Consider the following 25378-nt stretch of genomic DNA (forward strand, 5'->3'; position numbering starts at 1 on the left):
GTCTTAACAGTTTCAATTGCAACAGTTACAAAAATTACTCAAAACTTGAAAGACAGTGGTGTGAGAATTAAAAATTATTCTATCGCCCTGATCCGCAAAATGAGAAGTCATTTCTGTGCTCTTCGAAGAGGTTATTTTTGTTTTCTTTAACTCTTAACTCATTAAATATTTACTGAGGCTGTAACAGTGAAATGCTTACTTTCTCTGATGGCCTTCAGGCTAATAGCTGCTACAATAATGCTAATATAACTAGAGGAATTCTGCTTGAGGCTTGAGCAGCCCTTTGTCAATTTAGAGGTACGGAAATTTACACAAAGTCATGAATGTTTTTGAAAGATTTAGAGGAGTCTCCAGAACCTGACCCAGGTCATGTGGAGTCAACTGCCTGACAAGGAACAAAGGGGATTTTTGTGTGTGTGTGTTTTGTTTTCATTTTTGTAACATGAAGGAGAAGAGGCAAAGGAGCAGGGCACAACCATGTCCCTACAACAGCTTTTGTGGCAACACGTCTGTCTGGATTTGTTTTGAAAATGTAATTTCAGAGATGTGTTTCAGGAAATGCCTGGACTGTGAATCTCATGGCAGAGAACTTAAAATCGAAACCTGTTTGCTACCCAGGGATCCAACAAGAGATACAAAACAAACCTGTTTGGAGAATGACCTCAGTAGTGCAAGGGCTAGGGCTCTAAAAATACATTAACACAGAGAACCTTTCAGGAAAAAAAGTTGGCTGCGACTTCACAAAATAAAAACTCACCAAATAACATTTCCAACTGTAAAAGTGCTGGCTGAAAAAAAACGACTTTACATGAAGAGGAGATTCACAAAATGCATGGCCGGGCATCCCCGCAACACTTGCCTCTTATTTCTGTTCTGAACAGACTTCATGGATTGGAGCTCAAGTCTCTAGGGGACAGAGGACCTGCTCGATGTGTAATCCGCCTGCCTGCTGGGCTTCTTTTCTGGCTGACCTCTGCCTGTGCCTGGAATCCAGCTTTGGCCCTGACCTCCAAACGCTCCTCCTCACTCAGCCAGCACTCCAGATACCTCTGCCTTTCTGCTGCTTCTGCTGCAGCAAGCCACTGTGGGCAGTGACTTGGCCAGCACTTCTTCCTTGACCATGTTGATGATCTCCTCTGGATTGTGCAGGTACTTGGCACTGCCACAGATGTAGTCCTTGGGCATCCACCAAATTGTCCCTGCCCCTGAATGTGCACATCGCCTCATGTACATTGATGTTCATCTGGTTGTCACAGTTTACCAGATGCCCATTGTACACCTCCCTGTTTTTTCTTATTTATTTTTTAATTGTTGTTCCAGTACAGTTTTCTGTCTTTTACTCCCATCCCAGCCCACACCCCCTCCCTATTTTTAAGGCCCATCAACATGGGGTGATTCTGAGATGTCTTCAGCAGTGACAACTGGAGCATGGTGTTAGCAGGGAACTGGCCTCCTGGACACTTGGACCTCCATTGCTTACCCCAGGAGCAAAGGGATTTGGATTTAGAAACTTTGTGCTCTTCTTTGGATCCATTTTGACACCTACCTGCCTAACTGTCTACTGCCTAGACCAACCTCTTGCCTCACCTCCTCCCTTCCCTTGGCAATAAGAGATGCCTAAATCTTGCTATCTTAAGATGGATTTGTGGGGGCTATAAGACACTCTCATCTTCTACGACTAGGCCTTCTTGATCAATAAATATTTTCTTACTCCAAATGTTACCAATAAGGGGACTTGGCCCTGAGTGGTTCTGCCTAGGGCTGGTATGTGGGTTCTTGATTTCATGCAGGAAAGACTTTACAACATGAATCCAGATGATTTGGACATTTATTGAAGCAGGGACAGAGAAACAAAGAAGGGCCTAGGATACTAGGTGAGAAAATGAGCTTAGGTCCTGCTGGTGTGGCTCAGTGGATTGAACACCGGCCTGCAAACCAAAGGGTCACTGGTTTGATTCCCAGTCAGGGCACATGTCTGGGTTGTGGGCCAGGTCCCCAGTAGGGGACACTCAAGGGGCACCACACAGTGATGTTTCTCTCCCTCTCTTTCTCCCTTCCTCTCTGTCTAAAAATAAATAAACTCTTAAAAAAAAAAAACGAGTTTAGGCTGGACTGTTTTGGATCAGTTAGACAAAAGGGGGTCTTGGGGACAGGTTCAGAGGGTTAGCCTGGGATGAGCTGCTGCTGCCCATTGCTCCCTGGTTGCAAGTCTTGTGGGATCTCTTAAAAGGAGATTCGTGTTTGTGGGGAAAGAAGAGGAAGAGGGGGAAAGGCATGGGAATGCTACTGGAAGGATGGTACATGTGGTGGGGACCTTCATTTTCAGAGTTTTTAAAGGCTGGGAGTTTTTCTATGGGAAGTTTTAAGAGAGGATCTCAGTAGATGTGCCAAAATGAGATTTATTCCCTTAATTTGTCCTTGGGTATAGTTGGCAAATGGCACTAATTGGATTTTTGCTCTCCCTGGGCAGCGTGATTTAATCTATTTACCCTCTGGTTGGGGAGAAGTACAAATCATTTACTCTTAAGGGTTCTTGGTGTACCGAAGATAGATGGGTGCAAATTGCTTGGCATCTAGATTTACTATATGGCTGCAAACTGGTTATTTAAGTATCTGCCTCAGTTTTCCTATTTTGCTTGTCCTGGCTTACTAGCCTGTCTCACAAACTCTGATGTATTAAATATTGTCCTTTTTTTTGAAGCATCAGGCACATGAACCTTGCACCTGTAACAAGGCTCACTTTATACCAAGTACTGTCCTAGGAATATAGAGGAGTCTCCCACTTATCCACAGTTTCATTTTCCACAGTTTCATTTACTTGTGGTCAACCTTAAGTCTGAAAATATTAAATAGAGAATTCCAGAGATAATTAGTAGGTTTCAAATCCCATACCATTCTGAGTAGTGTGAAGAAATCTTGCATAGTTCCGCTCTGTCTTGTCGAAGACATGAATAATCCCTTTAATCCTGCATATCTGTTGTATCTTGTTACCAACCCATCCTATTCAAGGATCCAAACCAAGGTCCTTCTTCCCAGTGCCACTTTTGTCAATTGAACAAGACAGTTCAGTAAAGCAGAGCAGAAACTCTATTCCTTGATCAAAGAATGAACTCATTTTCTAACAGCACCTTGTCCTTGACTGGGAAAGAGCCCTTTACATTTATAGGCTGTGGTGTGAAGTGATTAAATTATTTTAGGCATGCATATTCTGTTGCACTCAATGCTTTTGCACATGGTCTTTTTTGCACTCAATGCTTCATCACCACCGTGGTTTTTGCATTTGGCACTTTGGTCTTTGTTCTCGGGAATTCTTGCCAATTTCTCTAAGCAAGCCCAGTTCATGACAGCTTAGGTTTTGAGAAACATTAGGGTCTTTTGGATAGTAACCCAGTGATATTCATGCTGTGCTGGCTTTCAGATTGCTCATCAGATATTTTGAGAGAAAGAGGGAGACCATATTCACATAACTTTTACTACACTATATTGTTATAATTATTCTATTTTACTAATTATTGTTGTTAATCTCTTGCCTAATTTATAAGTAAAACTTATCATTCCTATGTATGTATAGGAAAAAACATTATGTATTATAATGTTCAGTATTGTCAGGCATACACTGGGGGTATTGCAATATATTTTCAGAGGGTAAAGGGAAACTACTGTAAAGGAATGACTAAAACACATGTAATACCATTGTCTTGACAAAACAAGGTCCTTGCCCTTAGTTGCTTACTTTTTGTTGGAGACAAAATACTTGGCAGTGATAGATACTATAAAGAAAAACAAAGCTGTGTTAAGCCCTAGAGGGTTTCTATTTTAGATAAGGTGATTAACAACAGGTAAAATAGATGAATTTTATGTCATAAGCTATTGTTAATTGTGATTTATGATAATCCTCTAAACATATAAATCTTGACAAAGGTTTGCATTTTATGTGGGTAATAAAATAGTATGGCAGTATACAGTTATTTCTTTACTCTGAAAATGGCAGGAAAACATTGTAGAAAAAATTTGTCAGTTAAGAGAGTGAACAGATCCAGCATGATCAATTTATCTTACTTAAGATCTTCACCCAATTTGGTTAGCTAGCAAATAGGTGTGAGAGAGCATAGTAAGAAGCCAGGGAAATTCCTGGGCAAGTGGAATAAGGAAACTGAGACAAGAAAATGAAACAAGCCCAAACAGTTTGAGCAACTTACAGCCACCTGGTGAATCACAAGACCTTATCTCCCCTAATCAAGGGCACTTGAGAGCAAATGGTTTATAACTCTCCTCCTTAACCAGAGAATACATAGCCTCCCTGGACATAAACCACAGGTGTCCAGGGAAGAGAGGAATGCTAATGCAAATGGACAGATAGCACCAGAACACAGGGAGTGAACTTGGGAAGAGGCTGCACAAATCTCCTTTTAGCTCCCCTTCCCCTTATTCTCAAAAGAAACAGCACATCTATACTTCCCCTAGAAATTCCCCCCCCCCCAGATTCCCATCTTTCCCCTGTATAAACGCGTTTATTTTCTTAAAAATGATTTCACTTATTTATTTTTAGAGATAGCCGAAGGGAGGGAGAAAGGGAGAGAAACATTGAAGTGCAAGAGATATATCAGTCCCTTGCCTCTCACATGCCCCCAACTGAGGACCTGGCAAGCAACCCAGGCATGTGCCCTGACTGGGAATCAACTGGCAACCTTTTGGTTTGCAGGCTGGCACTCAATCCACTGAGCCCCACTAGCCAGGGCATAAACTTGTTTCTTAAAACTGAAGGGAATATGGTTGTTAGCGTTTGTACCTGACACCTTCTCAGATGGCTAGCCTCTGATATTAATACAAGCACATTTACAATCCAATCTCTACCTCTGCTTTTTGGCTGAGCAGTGACAGAAAGCATGAGCCCCTGACATGACTGCCCTCCAGTTTCAATTTCTGGTGATTCCACTGGGATGGCTTTTAGACCCTCTGGTCAGGGGGAGTCCCAGAGGCTGTCTGAACACAGAAGCCCTGACCCTGAGCTAAGATCTTTAGCAGCTGCCTGGAAATTAGGCCAAGGAAGATCTTTGGTCCTAGGAACCCTGGCACCTCCTGTCATCTTGATAGGGGACTCAAGAGTTGGAAAATTTTAATTTAAAGTAAATAGTTATAAGCCTAGTAGGTAATGCATATGTTAAAGCTGTTGTTTCAGGAACTGCAGATATAGCCCATCCTGACTCCCTGGAGAGAGAGCCCACCTCCTGGGACACTGCTAACGACCACCGACCACCGCTTGGGGAACAAGTAGAGACATCCAGGCCATTGTGTTCCAGGGAGAGACAGACAACCACCTGTCCCGGAATGGCTAACCATCCAGGATGAGAATGCTGCAGTTTTTAAATCTAATTTTCCCTGAATTTCAAAGCCCCTCACCCCATTTTTTATATTCACTGTTATAAAAGAGCTGGCTTGGAAGAAAATGTGAGATGGTCTGTAAGGCTGTGAATCTGCCATTTTCTCAGATTGCTGGCCGTCTGAGGAAAGCGTCCTTAAAGATTCAATCCCTGTCCCTGCTGATTGGGCTTGGTAGGTGACAGGCAGCATGAATGCTGACTTTTCCGATTTCAACCTCATCTTTCAGTAAGAGATTGGATTTATCCTCAGAAAGCTCATCTGGTTTCTGGCCTTTAACTATCTATCTAGTGGTCTGCAGACTAAATCTGGAATAAATCAAAGTTGTTTTGGGCTTTCTGTAACAAATATCTGGTAACCAGTTTCTCTGGGGAGTCAACAGACTCCAAACTGGGTAAGTCCCTGGTGTGCGTGACCAGGAACAGGAGTGCCCTACCACTTGGATTCTTTGAACCACCTGGGATTTTCTAAGAATAAATAGGTGTCACTTCATGGTAGGCCTGGCTCAGGGACAAGAAAAATCCCAGTTCCTCAGTGTGGGATTTGGTTGGAATCCTCTTCTGGCTTTGGAATGTGGACTTTTGGGTATTGTTTGCTTTTCTTGTGCATATTGCTTAATTGTCTGTTGGTTTTGTTTCTCTGTTCCTCCATGGGCGTAAGTGAGTTTCTGTTTGATAGCACTCCTCTGTTTCTCTCATCTGTCTAGAATGAAAGGGAGTGTAAGGTAAGATTCTAAGCCTAGTCCCAGTCCCTCCTTTCAGAGGAGTAGTTGTGTATTTGAACTTTGTCTTTTGTTTAGATTTTGTTTTGTTTGTTTCTGTTTTGTAAAGGAGCAACTTGGTCTCTGTCCCATTAGAGACCATTAGGTTGCTTTTTAGCTGACTGGTCATGTTAGAGCTCTAAGTCAATGACTAATGACAATTGTTTTGCTAAAGATCTGATAAATAGAATAAGATTCATATTCTCTCTCTCTTTCTCTTTATTGTTCTATTATTGTTGTCCCAATTTTCTCCCATTGCACTCTCCTGCCTGACACACCCCTCCCCCTCTCGCAGTCAATCCCCACCCTGTTGTCTTTGCCCATGGGTCATTTATACCTGTTAGTTGATTACACCTTCCCCTTCCTCCTGGTCAGTGTCAGCCTTTCCCTTGTTTCCATGCTTCTAGGAGGGAGAAAGAGAGGGAGAGAAACATCAGTGTATGGTTGTCACTCATGTGCCCCTTACAAGGGATCTGGCCTGCAACCCAGGCATGTGCCTTAGCTGGGATTCCAACCAGCAACTGTTTTCTCCACAGACCAGCACTCAATCCACTGAGCCACATCAGCCAGGGCTATATTCCTCTTATAGGTGAGATCATACGGTATTTGTCTTTTACTACCTACCTGGCATATTTCACTTAGCATAATACTCTCCAGTACTAGCAATACTGTTGAGAAATGTAGAAGTTATTTCTTTCTGCTGCATAGCATTCCATTGTGTAAATGTACCATGATTTTTTTGATCCACCCATTTACTAATGGGCACTCAGGCTGTTTCTACCACTTGACTATTGTAAATGATACTCTTATAAACATTGGGGTGCATAGGTTCTTTTGAATTAGTGTTTCAGGATTCTTAGGGTATTAGCCCAGCAGTGGAATCATTAGATCAAAAGGCAGTTCCATTTTTAGTTTCCTGAGGAAATTCCATACTGTTTTGCACAGTGGCTGCACCAGTTTGCTTTACCACCAACAGTGCACTAGGGTTCTCTTTTTTCCGCATTCTTTCTAGCACTTGTTTGTTGATTTGTTAATGTTGGCTATTCTAACTGGTGTGGAGTAATATCTCATTGTGGTTTTGATTTGCATCTCTCTGATGGCTTGTGATGCTGAGCATCCTTTCATATGCCTATGGACCATCTGTATGACCTCCTTGGAGAAGTGCTTGTTCAGGTCCTTTGCCCAATTTTTAATTGGATTGTCTGTCTTCCTGGCATTGAGTCATATGAGTTCTATATATATTTTGGAAATCAAACCCTTGTCTGAGGTATCATTTGCAAATATTTTTTCCTATATGGTTGGTTCCTTTTCTATGATGTTTTCTCTAGCCATGCAGAAGCATTTTAATGTGATGTAGTCAAATGGGCACTATTTGTTAAAGCTATTTTTACTCCATTTTATGTGTCTGTCCCCTTTGTCACATATTAATTGACCACAGAGACATGGGTTTATTTCTGGGTTCTGTATTCTGGTCCATTGAACTAGGTGTCTATTATTATGCCAGTACCAGACTGTTTTGATTATAGTGGCTTTGTAATGTGTTTTGATAGCAGGTATTGTGATTCCTCCTACTTTGTTCTTCTTTTTCAAAATTGCTGAAGCTATTTAGGGTTGTTTTTGGTTCCATATAAATTTTTGAAATATTTGTTCCAAATCTGTGAAGTATGTCATTGGTATTTTTTTAGGGATTGCATTGAATCTATAGATTGCTTTTGCTAGTATGGACATTTTAATGATGTTACTTCTTCCAATCCTTGAACACAGTATATACTTTCATTTATTTGTATCTTCCTTAATTTTTCTTCAGTGTTGTATAGTTTTCTGAGTCTTTTACCTCTTTGGTTAAGTTTATTCCTCAGTAATTTATTTTTTTGTGTTGCTACATTAAATGATATTTTTCCTAATTTCTCTTTCTGATATTTCATTGTTGGTGTACAAAAATGCATTCAATTTCTGAAAATTGACTTTGTATCTTGATATTTTGCCAAATTCACTTTATAGTTTGAGTAGCTTTTTGGTGGAGCCTATTGGGTTTTGTATGTACACTGTCATGTCGTCTGCAAATAATGACAGTTTTAAAATTTGGATGCCTTTTATTTCTTTTTCTTGTGTAATCACTGTAGTAGAACTTCCAATACTATCTTGAATAAAAGTGGTGAAAGTGGGACCCTTGTCTTCTTCCTGATCTTAGGGGGAAAGCTTTCTGATTTGCTTGTTGGATATGATTTTGACACAGGTTTCTCCTATATAGCCTTTATTATGTTGAGGAATACTCCCTATGTGAGTGAATACTCACTTTACTCACTTTAATGAGAGTTTTTATCATAAATGGGTGCTGTACCTTATCAAATGCTTTATCAGCATCTATTGATATGATCATGTGGTTTTTGCCTTTCATTTTGTTTATGTAGTGTATTATGTTTATTGATTTGCAAGTATTATACCATCCTTGTACCCTGGGATGAATCCTACTTGATCATGGTGTATGATCTTTTTAATATATTGCTAGATCCAGTTTGTCAATATTTTGTTGAGGATTTTAGCATCTATGTTCGTTTGTGATACTAGCCTGTAGTTTTCTTTCATTGCTATGTCTTTACCTGGTTTTGGAATTAGGGTAATACTGGCATCATAAAATGATTTTGGGAGTCTTCCCTGTTCTTGAATTTTTTGGAATAGTTTGAGGAGGATAGGCATTAGCTCTTCCCTAAATGTTTGGTAAAATTCACCTGTGAAACTATCTGCTCCAGGGCTTTTGTGTGCCAGGAATTTTTTGATTACTGCTTCAATTTCATCAGTTGTTATTGGTCTGTTCAAGCTTTCTGCTTCTTCTTCATTGAGTTTTGGAAGATTATTGATTTTCTTCTACTGCATTCTTCATTTCAGATATTGTATTCTTCATTTCCCCTGGCTCTTATTGATAGTTTCTGTGTCACTTTTTGTGCTAGTGTAGTTTGCAGTAAGTTCCTTGTAGCAATCCTGGAGTTCTTTATAGTTCTCACTGAGCTCACTTAACATCCTTATAATGATTATTTTGAATTCAATATCTGATAGTTTGCTTGTGTCAATTTGATTTAGAACTCTTTTAGGGGATTCCTCCTTTCTTTTTGATTGTGGTAGTCTCTTTGTCTCCTCATTTTGGGTGACTCTACTTGTTTGTTTCTGCTTCTTATATTGATCAGCTCTGACTCCCTGTCTTCATGATGTGAACTTCTGTGGTAGGAAACCTGTTGGAAGCAGTGGTGCAGTCTCATTGATCTTCTTAACTTGATGCTCTTGGAATGCTCTTTAAGCCATTTTTTTGTGAGCTCTTTTGTTGTAATTGGGTTTTGATTGTTGTTGGGTCATTCACTGGTGGGTCGTTCCCTCTGTCTGGCTGACTGTCATTCTGCCCACCACATCTTGTATGCTTTCATACAGGTGCTGACAAAACAAAACAAAACAGCCCAGGAAGCAAACCCACACCTGCAAAATTAACTCCCACCCACAATCACACTATCAACAGAAAATTAGCCAGTATGAATAAAGGTGTAAAGAGATTGAGACTATTGTAAGAAAGGAAAAACAAATATGAGATGACTAACTGAAAGAAAAGTGCTTTTGAGAGAATAGAGAAAGGAGCAATAACAAAAGTAGAGAAAAGTAGAAGTAGTAGAAAAATAGAGAAGGCAAAGAGAGAAAGAAAGAAAAATTTACATAGTAAATAAAAAATGGAGGAAAGTACGTGGAATGGAGTAAAAGAAGGGAAGTGTATAGTATTAGGTTTAACAGAAATTAAAAAATAAAAAAGGGAAGTCCTGAGTGAGAAAAGAAAAAAATAGGAATCAAATTGGAGAAAAAGATCCACCTCTGCACTATCAACAGCAGTGAGCAAAGATTAATATAGGTGAGAGGGGAATAAGAGGTAAAAGTGAAAGAAAGAAAAGCTTAAGAGATAACTAGAGGAAACAGTGATTTTTTAAAAATTTTATTTTAATCATTGTTCAAGTACAGTTTTCTCCCTTTTACTCCCAATCCAGCCCACCCTCCCAACCCTCCCATCTTCCCTCCCATTACCACCCTCCCCCTAGTTTTTGTCCATGTGTCCTTTAAATTTGTTCCCGTGAACCCTTCCCATCGTCCCCTGAAATTCCCTCTTCTCTTTCCTGTGGTCACTGTCAGCCTGTCCTCTACTTCAGTATCTTTGGTTATACTTCGCTTGTTTCTTTGTTTTGTTGTTTAGGTTCCTGTTAAAGGTGAGATCATATGGTATTTGTCTTTCACTGCCTGGCTTGTTTCGCTTAGCATAATGTTTTCCAGCTCCATCCAAGCTGTTGCAAAGGGTAGGAGCTCCTTCTTTCTTTCTGCTGCATAGAATTCCATTGTGTAAATGTACCATAGTACATTTGTACCAATGTACCATTTTGATCCATTCATTTACTGATAGGCATCTAGGTTGCTTCCAGCATCTAGCTATTGTAAATTGTGCTGCTATGAACATTGGGATGCATAGGTTCTTTTGGATTGGTGTTTTAGTATACTTAGGATAGAGTCCCAGCAGTGGAATGCTGGGTCAAAGGAAACAGTGATTTTGAGATGATGGAGAGAGAAGGAATACTAAGATTGAGGAAGAAAAAGCAGGCTAAGACAGGGTAAAATTGAAATTTAAAACAAACAAAAAGAAAGGACAGAAAGAAGGCAAAATGGGAAAGATGAATGGTACAATTTGAGTTTTGAAGTACAAAAATAGTGAAGATCTAGAAATAAAATTGGAGAAATGCAACAACCACCACCATATCCACAATCAATGAGCAAAGATTGATTATAGTGGAGGGAGAATAAGGGTATTTTAGGAATGGGAAAAAGAATGTGAAGAAAAAGAATGACAAGAAAAATGGTTTTTAGAGGCTGGAATGGGTAGAAATAGTAAGATTGTGGAATGGAAACAAGTCATAGCAAGAGAAAAAATAAAATTTAAAATAAGAGGAAAGAAGGTAAAATGGAGTAAGAGAAAGGAGGATCAAAATATGAGATTTTAAATAAACTATTATATAAAAACTAGCAACTTAATATGCACCAACTTGAAGGAGAAGAAATGAATGTTAAAAAGCTATTCAGGAGAGAAAATACTGCAAATTATGAAGAAGACCATGGTGGTATTTGTCTCACTGTTTTCTCTTTCTAGATCTGCCCCTAGCAATGTCAAATGGTGTCCCAGTCTGATCCTAGGCAGCCTGTTCCAGGCTACCAGCAATCCAGTCTGTGGCTTTCTCCTTTCATTGTTAATCTAGTCAGTCTCTAATCAGCAGTTAGGCTTAAGCACCATAAGGTGGGGCAGAGTAATTCTGTGGGTGGTGCTTTCACTTTCCTTCAGGGTGATGCCACTTGGAGGGGATTGCTCTGCCAGAGCAAGATGAAGTATGGGGGATGACTCAGCACAGGGATCCTGGTGGCTGCTCCCTCAGTTCTCTGCCAAAAGCCTCTGTCCCCAGACTCTCCTCCATCATCTCTTGTCCACTCTGGTTCCCCTTTGCTGGAGCCTAGGGTAAGTGGCTGTAATAAAATTATGTGTCTTTGTCCTTTAAGGGGCTCTCCATGACTCTAGGTGTCTCTCCCTGGCAGACAGTAACCCTGCAGGTTTTCACAGCTGGATATTATCTGAATCTCCTTCCTGGCTCTGGTGCTGTAGGTGGGGGAGCCCAGATGGGGTTTAGACCCACACTTCTCAGTGGGACCCCCTCTAACACTTCAGCTGCTGCCCATGGGAGCCCAGCTAGCCCACTTGCATCTCTTTTGCATTCTGTTCAGGTTACACTGTGGTGAGTGGTTTCTTCTATCTGTCCATAGTTATAAGGTTTCTCTCCAGCTATTGTTCCATTGGTTATTCTGGATGATTTCTCTGCATTTTAGTTGTAATTCCAGATTGTTCCTGGGAGGAGGTTAGTATAGCTTTTACTTACTCCTCCACCATCTTGGATCTCTCCTAGGATAAGATCTTTTATGTGCAAGATTTCATGTTGTTAAATAATAAGGATTGTATTCAGAAAGGGTTTAAACTAATGGTTTAAAGAGAGGGAGATCTCTTTGAGCGCGGGCTGGGAACCAAAGTGTCCCAGGTTCGATTCCCAGCCAGGGTACATTCCTGGGTTGCAGGCCATAACCCCCAGCAACCACACATTGATGTTTCTCTCTCTCTCTCTCTCACTCTCTCTCTCTATCTCTATCTCCCTCCCATCCATCTCTAACAATGAATAAATAAAATCTTAAAAAAAAAACACTTAAAAAAAAAAAGAGAGGGAGATCTCACTCCAGTCCCAGACTGTAAAACTACAGTCGGCTACACAGGTAAATATGTATACAGAGACTTCTCAGAAGTCACTAAGGCAGTTATATTTTCCTCCCTATGTGATCCATCTGGAATTTGGAAAGTCTTAATTAGTGAGTTTTATTTGCATTGCAATATTTTTGTTTGCATAAATCCAATAGGAGTTTTATTTCTTCACAACAGGACACATAAAGCCAGTTTCCAACTGTGATTTTATTATCCAGGTCTTTGTCTGGAATGTCATAATCAAAAGAGACATGCTTGGTCTCTGGATATGAGCAAAAAGCTTTAAGGAGTCAAGATTAACCTTGAAACCAAATAAGTCCCTTGCAGAAATGGCCTGGTACCTTGCTTATTCAGAAGGTTGATGGCATTCTTTCCAGGCAAGGAACAAAGGTCACTTTCCTGAAAGATATCAAGGAAAGAACCTCAAGACATTTTGGGGACCTTGAGAACTTGAGGAACCCCCCCAAATCAGTACGTATTGCAGGCAAAGCCTAATGGCAACTGTGTAGTTTGGCTTCTGCCCTAAGGGGCAAACTGAATTTCAGTCTGAGAATTTCTTATACCATTCCAGCAAAGTAAATTTAAGGAAGCCTATATAATCAGTTGCTATTCTTCTTGTGTTTATGCAAATAATCAGGCCAAATTGAAATTAGACTTAATGCAGTCTCTTTAATAAAAAGTAAGGATAATTTAGTGGAATAATTATTTTCAATAAAATCTACTATAAACAGTTATAAATATTAGATTCTAGTTAAAGTTTCACTTTTTACCTACAAACTGAATTGGATCCTAAATTTTCTACTTTCTTTTCAAACTGATATTTCATCCTTTTTTATTTTTATCCTTTTGTTCCTGGACAGCAATTTGGTCCTGCTGTCTGCAACACCCCCTAGGCAACGTTCTGTAAGCAAAGGTATTGTGATAAAGGAAAAGAGTCTTTATTTAAAGGCTCCACATTTTTGAATAACCTCTTTTCATATGCATTAGTCACTTAAGCCTATCAATTAAGGCTAAACTCTTCAACACCTGAGTTCTTCTATCTCCCAGTTAAATTATCTTATTTCTATATGGTTAGTTTACAAACTAAAAAAAATAAGATACAAAAGCTACACAATTTTGAAGAATGGCTGGCCTCTGCCTCAGAGCTCATCCCCCCTAGAACATCCTAAGAAAAATAGCCCTGCCACCCTCTGCCAGGTCAGCCTGATCCTAGACTGTTCCCAGAGTATTTTCTAACCAAAATACCATCCACTGGGAAACATGGGCAACTGCACCATAAGTATCCAGGCATCACTGAGGAAGAAAGAGCTTGAGTGACTCCAAGAGTCCACCAGTCCGAGAACCCTTCTTTTATTTCAAATTTTCTCACCCATAATTCCATGTGCTCTGGAGGCATTCTGCTTCTCAGCCTATCCTGTTCTAGGCTGTTTACCATTTCCTTGGGCAACCTCCACCTACAGCCCCTCCCTACTCATTCCCAATGATCTGATCAGATCTCTCTGTATGACTTTGATTTGGAATTCATGAGAACTACTGATGCAGTGTCAGCCATACAGAATTGACTTGAGCACCTGATGATATTGCTAGAGACATTTAAACTACAGATAAAAAAAAGGTCTATCAGATTGTCTCAGCTTAATTTCAGTACAGCAAACCTTGCATTTGGAAAGCCTTGCATTTGGAAGTCTTCTCATCTGACACTCTTGCAGACTCAGAAAGTTTTATAATTTGCTGTGTTTATTAACTTTTGCATTCTTTCTTATTTCACAGAGTGTATGCTATGACCTTATTTACCTGGTTGCTTGTTTACAAAGTATAGGCCTCACTTTAGAAGCTCAGCTGCATTACCACCTCCTGAGATGACACTCAGTGGTTTGGCTGAATGGATTTTTTTGTCAGGACTAGATGATTGAATTGGATACAATAATTCCATATTGAGATGATGATACTTTGGGGATCCTGTAACAGGGTACAGCCAAGAGGGGGGGCCCAGATAGGGATTTGGAATGGGGTCCAGAACTCAAGGTGTTCAGGAAATATTAGGATGTCCTTAACCTCCCCCCCCCCCCCGCCCCACCACAGGTGTGGGTTGGGGGAAGGGACAAATGGAGCAGGGCCATTGAGAGCTGTTTTGCAGAGCAACAGCTTTACAGCCAACCTCTGGTGTGATCATTTAACATATCTATAACTTTTAACTGGTTGCATAGATACGTTAAATAGCTGTGGCCTTGCTCTGAGCCAGGGGAATGGAAGTAACTTCCCCCCAAGATATAACTGGGAGGCAAGTCCCCCGAGTTACAGCGTTACAGCGCCTGTGTGGGAGCTTGGAGAAGATCGGCTCCATGACATAGAGCCATACCTGCCCAAACTCACGATAGCAGCCCAGTAAAGCTGGAAGGATATGAGAGTGCTAGCAAGTGTAGCCGATGGTGGGAGGAGTCAGAAATGGGGCTGCAGAGGAAGATTGACATGGAGATTTAAACCCAGACTTGGCAGCCATTGAGGAGAGAACCACTTGGTCGTTAATAGAGTGGGGACTCCCACAGCCCTTCGAGAGAGAACCACCATGCGGTTTTAGCAGAGAACTGCCACTTGGCTTTGGCAGAGTGGTGACCCCCCTCCTTGCAGCTATTGAGCTGGGAGAACCACCGAGTTTTGGCTGAGTGGAGACACCCGCAGCCCTTGTGCAGAGAGGACCACACGGCTGGGGCAGTGGAGAAAGAACCTCAAAGCTTTGCCAGAGTGGGGACTCCTGCAGCTTTAGAAGGGGGAACTACCACCGGCTTTAGCAGAGATCCCCGAGACATAGCTGATGGTGCTGGAAACCGATGGGGGCCTACTAGCCGAGACAGATTACTGGGAAGAACCGGGGGCTGCCTGAGCCACGAACTTCTATTTCCTTTCCTGAGATATGCTACCCCAGATTGGGCAAAGGGGGAAGGAAGGACTGTGTGTGTTTGTGGGTGTTTTAAGGGACTTTGGGATTTTGATGAAGACATTAGGTCACTACTGTAAGTCTGCACAGCATTAAATAAACATTTCCTTTCCTTTTCACAAATCTCTGGCATTGAGAGATGTCTTTCCTCTGGCGGCAGACATAACGAACCTGGGGGGTTCCTTTTCGGTAATAGTATATCGCCCTTTGGATCCCTTGGCCCCTTTTGTTCAGTAACAATCCCAGCCTATCCCTACTTTGGAAGAATCTGCTAACAACCTCTCTGTTCTGGTTTCAGATCCCATTCTCACATCTCTCTTATCTTAAAACAGGAAGAGACTTCCACACCCTACACCCACAGAGACCACTAACCTCCTCATTAGCAGAAAGTAGTTACTGATATCTCCTTTCTCATCACCCCTAAAAGATTTTAGGGATGGAGGTCTCTGAGGGGAGAATGAGATAGAAGAGTAAGAGGCTAGAAAAATTCCAGGGCAAGTGGAATGGGGAAACTTAGACAAGAAAATAAAACAAGGCCAAACAATTTGAGCAACATACAGCCACCTGGTGAATCACAAGACCTTATCTCCCCTAATCAAGGGCACTTGAGAGCAAATGGTTTATAACTCTCCTCCTTAACCAGAGAATACATAGCCTCCCTGGACATAAACCACAGGTGTCCAGGGAAGAGAGGAATGCTAATGCAAATGGACAGATAGCACCAGAACACAGGGAGTGAACTTGGGAAGAGGCTGCACAAATCTCCTTTTAGCTCCCCTTCCCCTTATTCTCAAGAGAAACAGCACATCTATACTTCCCTTAGAAATTTCGCCCTCCCAAATTCCCATCTTTTCCCAGTATAAACTTGCTTCCTAAAGCTCAAGGGAAGGTGGTTGTTAGGGTTTGTACCTGACACCTTCTCAGATTGCTGACCTAGGATATTACTAAAGGTGCAATTATAATCCAATCTCTGTCTCTGCTTTTTGGCTGAATGGTGACAGGCAGCATGAGCCCCAGCCTTGATTACACTCTGGTGATAGGTTCTCTGTTTTGCTCTATCAGTGATATGTGTTTTTTCCCTAGAGATTTTATAATTTTAGTTAACATAAGGGACTCACAACACAGTACTTGATTAAACAAAATACTTTAAAAACCCAACTGATTTGGCTAAAAATTCTTATTAATTAAAGCTATTTTTTTCATAAAGGTAGAGAAATTTCTGATTTTATATATTTTTTCTCAGGTATGTGGCTTGTATTGTTTCTTCAGATGTTAAAAGTCTTGAGACAAGAAAGTTACATAATGGGGAAGATACCGTCAGTGTGGGGTGAGGAGAGGTTTCATTTACTGGGAAGCCAATTAGGAATTTATTGCAATTGTTCATGCAAAAGGTGTCTTCACCTTCTTAGGCTGGAATTCAGATAGTAGAGAGATAGGAAGGGGGTTTATGACAAAGATATATGACTGAGGAGATTTGTATCAGATTTAATGACTGACTGAAGAAAGAGATAAGGATGAGGGAAGCACCCAAGATAACCTCTGTTTTTAGTTGAGTAAAATTGGGTTGATAATTGTACCGTTAATTTAGAAATGGAATAGAATAAGAGATATAGATGAAGAGGAAATAGAAAAACAAAACTCAGTATGTTGTGTTATTATTAACTTTCAACTTTTAAGGCTTTTTAGCATAGTGTTACCAGATAGGGGACCTGGCCCTGAGTGTGTCTGCCTAGGACTGGTCAGTAGCATGTGGGTTCTTGACTTCATGCAGGAAAAATTTCACAACATAAGTCCAGGTGATTGAAAGTATGTTTATTAAAGGTGGGTGCAGTGAAACAAGGAAGGGCTTAGGATAGAAGAAGCAACAAGAGAGAGCTTTGGCTGGAGTACTGTGGCTCTCTAGAAGTGTTGTAGGAAACCAGTGTATTTAGGTGGGGCTTGTTTGGCTCTGTTGAAATGTTATTGGAAAGAAGTGAGCATAGGCAGGGTTGCTATCATCTTGTAACAGGGTGCAGCCAGGGGGACCCCAAATAGGGATTTGTAATGAGGTCCAGAACTCAGGGTGTCCAGGAAATATTAAAAAAATATGGGATGTCCTCACCCCCACAGGTCTGAACTGGGTGATGGGACACATGGAGCAGGGCCGTTAAGAGTTGTTTTGCATAGCAACAGTTTTGCAAATAATCTCAGGCATGGCCATTTAACATATCTACAAATTTTGACTGGTTTCATGGATATGTTAAATAGCTGTGGCCATGCTTTGAACCTGGGGGATGGAAGGAATGACTTCCATCCAGGATGTAACTGGGAAGCAATTCTCCCTGGTTACAGTGCCTGTGTAAGAGCTTGGAGATGATTGGCTCCATGCCATGGGGTCATGCCTGCCCGGACTTACTATGGCAGTCAAGAAAGGCTGGAAAAATATGGGAATGCTGGCAAGTGTGGCTGATTGTGGGAGGAGTTGGAAATGGGGCTGCAGAGGAAGATTGGTGCTGGGATTGAAACCCAGGCACAGCAACCATGCTGGATCGTTGGGACCATGTGACTTTGGGGTGCTCCCTTTTTCCAGGTGGCTTAGAAGCAGAAGAGACCTTGCTGGGAAGAAAAGGGGTGAAAGGACTCTTGCTGATGGGCCATGAGAAGGTGCCAAATGGTTTTGGATTAACTGGAGATTATGGTGGCAACACAACTGATGGTGCTGGGAACCAAGGGGCTACCTGAGCCATGGACTTCTACTTCTTTTCCTGAGATATGGTACCCTGGACTTGGCAGAGGGAGAAGGAAGGATGGTGTGTGCTTGTGGGTATTCTAAAGGACTTTAGTATTTTAATGAAGACATTAGGTCATTACTCTAAGTCTGTATACCTTTTTAAAGAAATAATTCCTTTCCTTTTCACCAATCTCTGGCATCAAGAGATGACTTTCCCTGGCAGCCCACAAGGCAAACCTAGTATGGGAGGGTACCCCCGGACCACAAAGGGGGTCCATTCAGTAATGGTATATCATTCACGCCCCTGGGTCTGTTCTGTAACAATCCCACTGGAGAGTCAGAAAAAAGGGGCCTTGGAGACAGGTTCAGGGGGTTACCTTCAGATGAGTTGCCACTGCCCATTACTCCCATGATTACAAATCTCCTGGGGACTCTTACTATTTAGGAGATGTATACCTGTGGGGGAAGAGGGAGAAGTAAATGGTGCAGGTGTGCTCCCCACAGGGAAAGCATGCATTAGGTCCTTTGTCTTGAGGGTTTTCTGTTTTTTTTTTATAGGTGGAAATTTTAGGGGAGACCTGAGGGGAGGATTTCAGCAGAATATTCATCAATTTTCTAGGTGTGTATTTTCAGGTTTGATGTCTCCATTAGTTGCTTGGTTGGCACCAGGGCAGGGGGCCATTAGTTACTGCATCTAGTCCTAATGTTGCACACCTGGTTTTATTGCTTTTATGGGCCTGGAGCTGAAATACAACTGAGGCCTAGATGTTATCTCTAGGAAAGTGACATCCTGTATCTTGCTGTAAATTGCTAGGCCAGTTTGTTCAGCTATCTGTCTCAGTTTCCCCATTTTACTTGCCAAATAATTTTCTTTGCTTCTTAGTATCCTGCCTCATTAGGACAAATAACAGAAAAATATATGAATCATCCCTGGCCAGGTAGCTAGGTTTGTTGGAGCATGTTGTGGTATGCCAAGATTGAGGGTTCAATTCTTGATCGCGGCATATGCAAGAATCAAGCAATGAATGCATCAATGAGTAGAACAACAAATCTTTCTGTCTCCTTAAAATTAAAAAGAAAAGAAAAGAAAAAGATGTGAATTTAGAATCCTAATAAAAGAGGAAAAGTTGGCATTCATGCTGCCTGTCACTACTAGAACCAATAAGTTGAGTCAAGGATTGAATTTTTATGGGCACTTTATTCAGATGCTGGTGATCTGAGAAGATGGTGGCTATGTATCTTCAAAAACTATCATCACATATCATTTCAAGCCAACCTTTTTATAAGAAGAAGAAAAGGGTAGGCAAGGGGTTTACAAAAAAGGTTAGATAAGAGCTGCAATACAGCAATTTTCCTAGTACTTCGTTATCTGCTGATCAGCAATTCTTTTTTTGTAAAGATTATTTATTTGTTTATTTTTTAAACAGAGAGTAAGGGAGGGAGAAAGATCAGAGAGAAACATCAATGTGTGGTTGCCTCTTGCACACCTTCTATTGGGGACATGGCTCACAACCCAGGCATGTGCCCTGACTGGAAATCAAACCTGTGAACTTTTAGTTTGCAGCCTACAATCAATCCACTGACCTACACCAGCCAGGGCTAGAATATGCATTCTTTTTTTTTTTTAAGATTATTTTATTGTTGTTAATTACAGTTGTCTATATTTTCCCCCCTCTGCTCCCCCCACCCTGGCCAAACGCCCCTCCCTCCCTAGCTTTCACCCTCTCCCTTGGGTTTGTCCATGCGTCCTTTATAGTAGTTCCTGAAAACCCTTTCCTCCATTATTCCTTCCCACCTCCACTCTGGTTACTGTCAGATTGTTCTTACTTTCAGTGTCTCGGGTTACATTTTGCTTACTTCTTGCTTTTGTTGATTATATTCCAGTTAAAGTTGAGATCATATGGTATTTGTCCCTCGCTGCTTGGTTTATTTCACTTAGCATAATGCTCTCCAGTTCCATCCATGCTGTCCCAAAGGGTAGAAGCTACTTTCTATCTGCTGCATAGTATTCTATTGTGTAAATGTACCACAGTTTTTGGATCCACTCATTTACTGATGGGCACTTAGGTTGCTTCCAGCACTTGGCTATTGTAAATTGTGCTTCTGTGAACATTGGGGCGCATATAGGTTCTTTTGAATTGGTGTTTCAGGGTCCTTAGGATATAATCCCAACAGTGGAACTGCTGTGTCAAAAGGCAGTTCCATTTTCAGTTTCCTGAGGAAATTCCATAGTGTTTTACACAGTGGCTGCACCAGTATGCATTCCCACCAATAGTGCACTAGGGTTCCCTTTTCTCCACATCCTCTCCAACACTTGTTTGTTGATTTGTTTGACAGCCATTCAGACTGGTGTGAAGTGGTATCTCATTGTGGTTTTAATTTGCATCTCTCTGATGGCTAGTGATGCTGAGCTTCCTTTCATATGTCTCTGGGCTCTCTGTATGTCCTCCTTGGAGAAGTGTCTGTTCAAGTTTTTGCCCATTTTTTAATTGGGTCTTTTGTCTTCCTGGAGTGCAGTTGTGTGTGTTCTTTATATATTTTGGAGATCAAACCCTTGTCCAAGGTATTACTGGCAAATATGTTTTCCCATATAGTTGGTTCTCTTTACATTTTAAGCTGTTTTCTTTAGCTATGCAGAAGCTTTTTAATTTGATGAGGCCCCATTTGTTTATTCTTTCTGTTATGTCCCTTGCTTTAGGGGACATATCATTGAAGATGTTGCTGCATGGAGTGTCTGAGATTTTCCTGTAAATGTTTTCCTCTAGGACTTTTATGGTGTCATGATTTATATTGAAGTTTTTTATCTACCTTGAAATTATTTTTGTGTATGGTGTAAGTTGGTTATCGAGTTTCATTTTTTTGCACGTAGCTGTCCAGATCTCCCAACACCATTTGTTGAAGAGGCTATTTTTACTCCATTTTATGCTTCTTCCCCTTTTGTCAAATATGAATTCACCATAGAGACTTGGGTTTATTTCTGGGATCCCTGTTCTGTTCCATTGGTTCATGTGCCTGTTTTTATGCCAGTACCAGGCTGTTTTGATTACAGTGGCCTTGTAATACAGTTTGATGTTAGGTATTATGATCCCTCCTACTTTTCTCTTCTTTCTCAAAATTCTGCAGCTATTAGGGGTCATTTATGGTTCCATATAAATTTCTGAAATGTTTGTTCTGGATTTGTGAAATATGTCATTGGTACTTTAACAGGGATTGCATTGAATCTATAAATTGCTTTTGCTAGTATGGACATATCGATGGTGCTAATTCTTCCAATCAGTGAGCATGGTATGTACTTCCATTTCTATCTTCCTTAATTTCTTTCTTCTGTGTTGTGTAGTGTTTTTTGTTTGTTTTAACTCTTTTTTTTTAAATATATTTTGTTGATTATGCTATTACACTTGTCCCATTTCCCCCCTTCTCTCCCCTCCCCCCTGTACCCCCTCCCACCCACATTTCTCCCCTTTAGTTCATGTCCATGTGTCATACTTATGAGTTCTTTAGCTTCTACATTTCCCATACTATTCTTGCCCTCCCCCTATCTATTTTCAACCTACATTCTATGCTACTTATTCTCTATACCTTTTCCCCCTCTCTCCTCCTCCCACCCCCCCTGCTGCTAACCCTCCATGTGCCCTCCATTTCTGTGGTTCTGTTCCTGTTCTAATTGTTTACTTAGTTTCTTTTGGTTTTGCTTTTGGTGTGGTTGTTAATATTTGTGAGTTTGCTGTCCTTTTACTATACATGTCTTTTCTTTATCTTCTTTTTTTAGATAAGTCCCTTTAGCATTTCATAAAATAAGGGCTTGGTGATGATGAACTCCTTTAACTTGACCTTATCTGAGAAGCACTTTATCTGCCCTTCCATTCTAAATGAGAGCTTTTCTGGATAGAGCAATCTGGGATGTAGGTCCTTGTCTTTCATGACTTGGAATATTTCTTTCCAGCCCCTTCTTGCCTGGAAGGTCTCTTTGGAGAAATCAGCTGACAGTCTGATGGGAACTCCTTTGTAGGTGACTGTCCCCTTATCTCTTGCTGCTTCTAGGATTCTCTCCTTCGTTTTTACCTTGGCTAATGTAATGATGATGTGCCTTGGTGTGTTTCTTCTTGGGTCCAACTTCTTTGGGGCTCTCTGAGCTTCTTGGATTTCTTGGAAGACTGTTCCCTTTGCCAGATTGGGGAAGTTCTCCTTTATTATTTGTTCAAATAAGTGCTCAATTTGTTGCTTTTCCCCTTCCAATTCTGGTACCCCTATAATTCGGATATTGGAACGTTTAAAGGTGTCTTGGATGCTCTTAATCTTTTCCTCAATTTTTTGAATTCTTATTTCATCATGCTTTCCTGCTTGGTTGATTCTATCTTCCTTCTGGTCCACTGTATTGTTTTGAGACTCAGATTCCTTCCTTTCACTATTGGCTCTCCTCCGCATATCTTCCTGCATCTCTTTTATGGTAACCTGCATCCTTTCATCTAAATTGCGCCCCAAATCAACCAATTCCGTGAGCTTTCTGACCACCAGTGTTTTGAACTGTGCATCTGATAGATTGGCTATTTCTTAGTCGCTCAAAAGGATGAGTCCTGGGGGACTGATCTGCTCTGTTGAAAACATATTTTTCCTCTGTCTCTCCTTTTTTTTTTTTTTTCGGTCTGGTTGCTCTTGTTATGGTGGGGGGCGTAGCCTTAGGTGTTCACCAGGGCTGGGCACCCCAGTCGCTAGATTGTGACGTTATACATGGGGGCGGGGCGGGAGTGGGGACGGGAGAAAACAATGGCAGTAGTTCCGTTCTTCTGAACTCAGACCCTTCTCTGGGCTCCCGGGCTGCGATTTCTGCCCTGGTCCACAATCGCTACCCCTCTGGGTCTGCCAGCCACAGCTTGCGTACTCAGGGATCACCGCTGTGTTCTTGCGCCCCGGATGGCTGTCACGCCGATTTCGCGCCAAACTTTTTCCGACCTCCGGGCGCCGCCAACCCGCGCCAGCTCTGCGCCCACCCGGCTCGTCTTCTCCTACCAGTCCGGATGAACGCGTCTACTTCAACTTCATGGCTGCCCGACTTCCATTCAGATAAATCCTCTGCCAGATCTGGGAGTTATTCTGACTGTAAATTATTGTTGTAAATTATTGTTGTTCTAATCTTGATTGTACGAGGAGGTACGGTGCATCCACCTATTCCTCCATCTTGCCGGAAGTCCTGTCTTAACTCTTTAATTCTAGTTTTCTTCATCTATAGAAAGGCAGTTACAATAAGGTTAAATGAAATATGCAAAATGTAAAATTTGATTCTCTTCCTTTGCTATCTTATGAATTAAGGGATGTTACGATGATAGTCACATGTAAAATATGAAGCTGACACTTGATTGGGGAATCCACTCTTATTTTGGATTTTAAACCACAGGAAACTGAATCACTATTCCTTGAACTGTCATCTTACAACTAATACGACGCAATTTCCCAGCCTCCGGCCCTGGCAAATCTGGAGCGAATAGCTCGTTTTGGTGCCTTTGGCCTTATTTTGCACTCCTTTTTTTTTTTTTTAATCATTGTTCAAATACAGTTTTCTCCTTTTTACTCCCAATCCAGTCCCCCCTCCCACCCTCCCCACTTCCCTCCCATTACCACCCTCCCCTGAGTTTATGACCATGTGTCCTTTAAGTTTGTTCCTGTGAACCCTTTCCACTGTCCCCTTAAATTCTCTCTTCTCTCCCCTCCGGTCACCGTCAGCCTGTCCTCTATTTCAGTGTCTTTTGTTATATTTTGCTTGTTTCTTTGTTTTGTTATTTAGGTTCCTGTTAAAGGTGAGATCATATGGTATTTGTCTTTCACTGCCTGGCTTGTTTTGCTAAGCATAATGTTTTCCAGCTCCATCCAAGCTGTTGCAAAGGGTAGGAGCTCCTTCTTTCTTTCTGCTGCATAGAATTCCATTGTGTAAATGTACCATAGTTTTTTGATCCATTCATTTACTGATGGGCATCTAGGTTGCTTCCGGCATCTAGATTGCTTCCAGCACCTAGCTAGTGTAAATTATGCTGCTATGAACATTGGGATGCATAGGTTCTTTTGGACTGGTGTTTTAGTATTCTTAGGATAGAGTCCCAGCAGTGGAATTGCTGGGTCAAAAGGCAGATCCATTTTTAGTTTTCTGAGGAAGTTCCATACTGCTTTCCATAGTGGTTGTACAAGTCTACAGTCCCACCAGCAGTGCAACAGGGACCCCTTTTCTCCACAACCTCTTCAACACTTGTTCTTTGTTGCTTTGTTTATGATGGCCATTCTGTCTGGTGTGAAGTGGTATCTCATTGTGGTTTTAATTTGCATCTCTCTGATAGCTAGCGATATTGAGCATCGTTTCATGTGTCTTTGGATTTTCTGTATGTCCTCCTTGGAGAAGTTTCTGTTCAAGTCCTTTGCCCACTTTTTAATTGGATTCCTTGTCTTCTTAGAGTGCAGTCTTGTAAGTTCTTTATATATTTTGGAGATTAAACCCTTGTCTGAGGTATCATTGGCAAATATGTTTTCCCATGCAGTTGGTTCTCTTTTAATTTTGATACTGTTTTCTTTAGCTGTGCAGAAGCTTTTAATTTTGATGAGGTCCCATTTATTTATTCTTTCCTTTGTATCCCTTTCTCTAGGGGACACGTCAGTAAAAAAGCTTCTTCATGAAATACCTGAGATTTTCCTACCTACGTTCTCCTCTAAGATTTTAATGGTGTCATGTTTTATATTTAAGTCTTTTATCCACCTTGAATTTATTTTGGTATATGGTGTAAGTTGGGCTCAAGTTTCATTTTTTTGCACGTGGCTGTCCAGTTCTCCCAACACCATTTGTTGAAGAGGCTATTTTTATTCCATTTTATGTTGCTGCCTCCTTTGTCAAATATTAATTGACCATAGAGGCTTGGGCTTATTTCTGGGCTCTCTGTTCTGTTCCATTGGTGTATGTGCCTGTTTTTATGCCAGTACCAGGCTGTTTTGATTACAGTGGCCTTGTAGTATAGTTTAGTGTTGGGTATTGGGATCCCTCCTACTTTACTCTTCTTCCTCAAAATTGCAGTAGCTATTCAGGGTCGTTTATAATTCCATATAAATGTTTGAAGTGTTTGTTCTATGTCTGTGAAATATGCCATTGGTACTTTAATAGGAATTGCATTGAATGTGTAAATTGCTTTGGGTAGTATGGACATTTTGATGATATTAACTCCTCCAATCCATGAAGACGGTATATGTTTCCATTTGTTTGTGTCTTCCTTGATTTCTTTCTCCAGTGTTGTGTAGTTTTCTGAATATAGG

General features: G+C 41.1%; 1 pseudogene; it reads right to left on the minus strand.

Annotated features, from left to right (window-relative positions):
* Positions 1-906: 906 nt before the first annotated feature.
* Positions 907-12089, minus strand: LOC114497126 (annotated as a pseudogene).
* Positions 12090-25378: the final 13289 nt, after the last annotated feature.

The sequence above is a fragment of the Phyllostomus discolor genome, chromosome 5, assembly GCF_004126475.2.
Source record: "Phyllostomus discolor isolate MPI-MPIP mPhyDis1 chromosome 5, mPhyDis1.pri.v3, whole genome shotgun sequence".
Classification (NCBI taxonomy): domain Eukaryota; kingdom Metazoa; phylum Chordata; class Mammalia; order Chiroptera; family Phyllostomidae; genus Phyllostomus; species Phyllostomus discolor.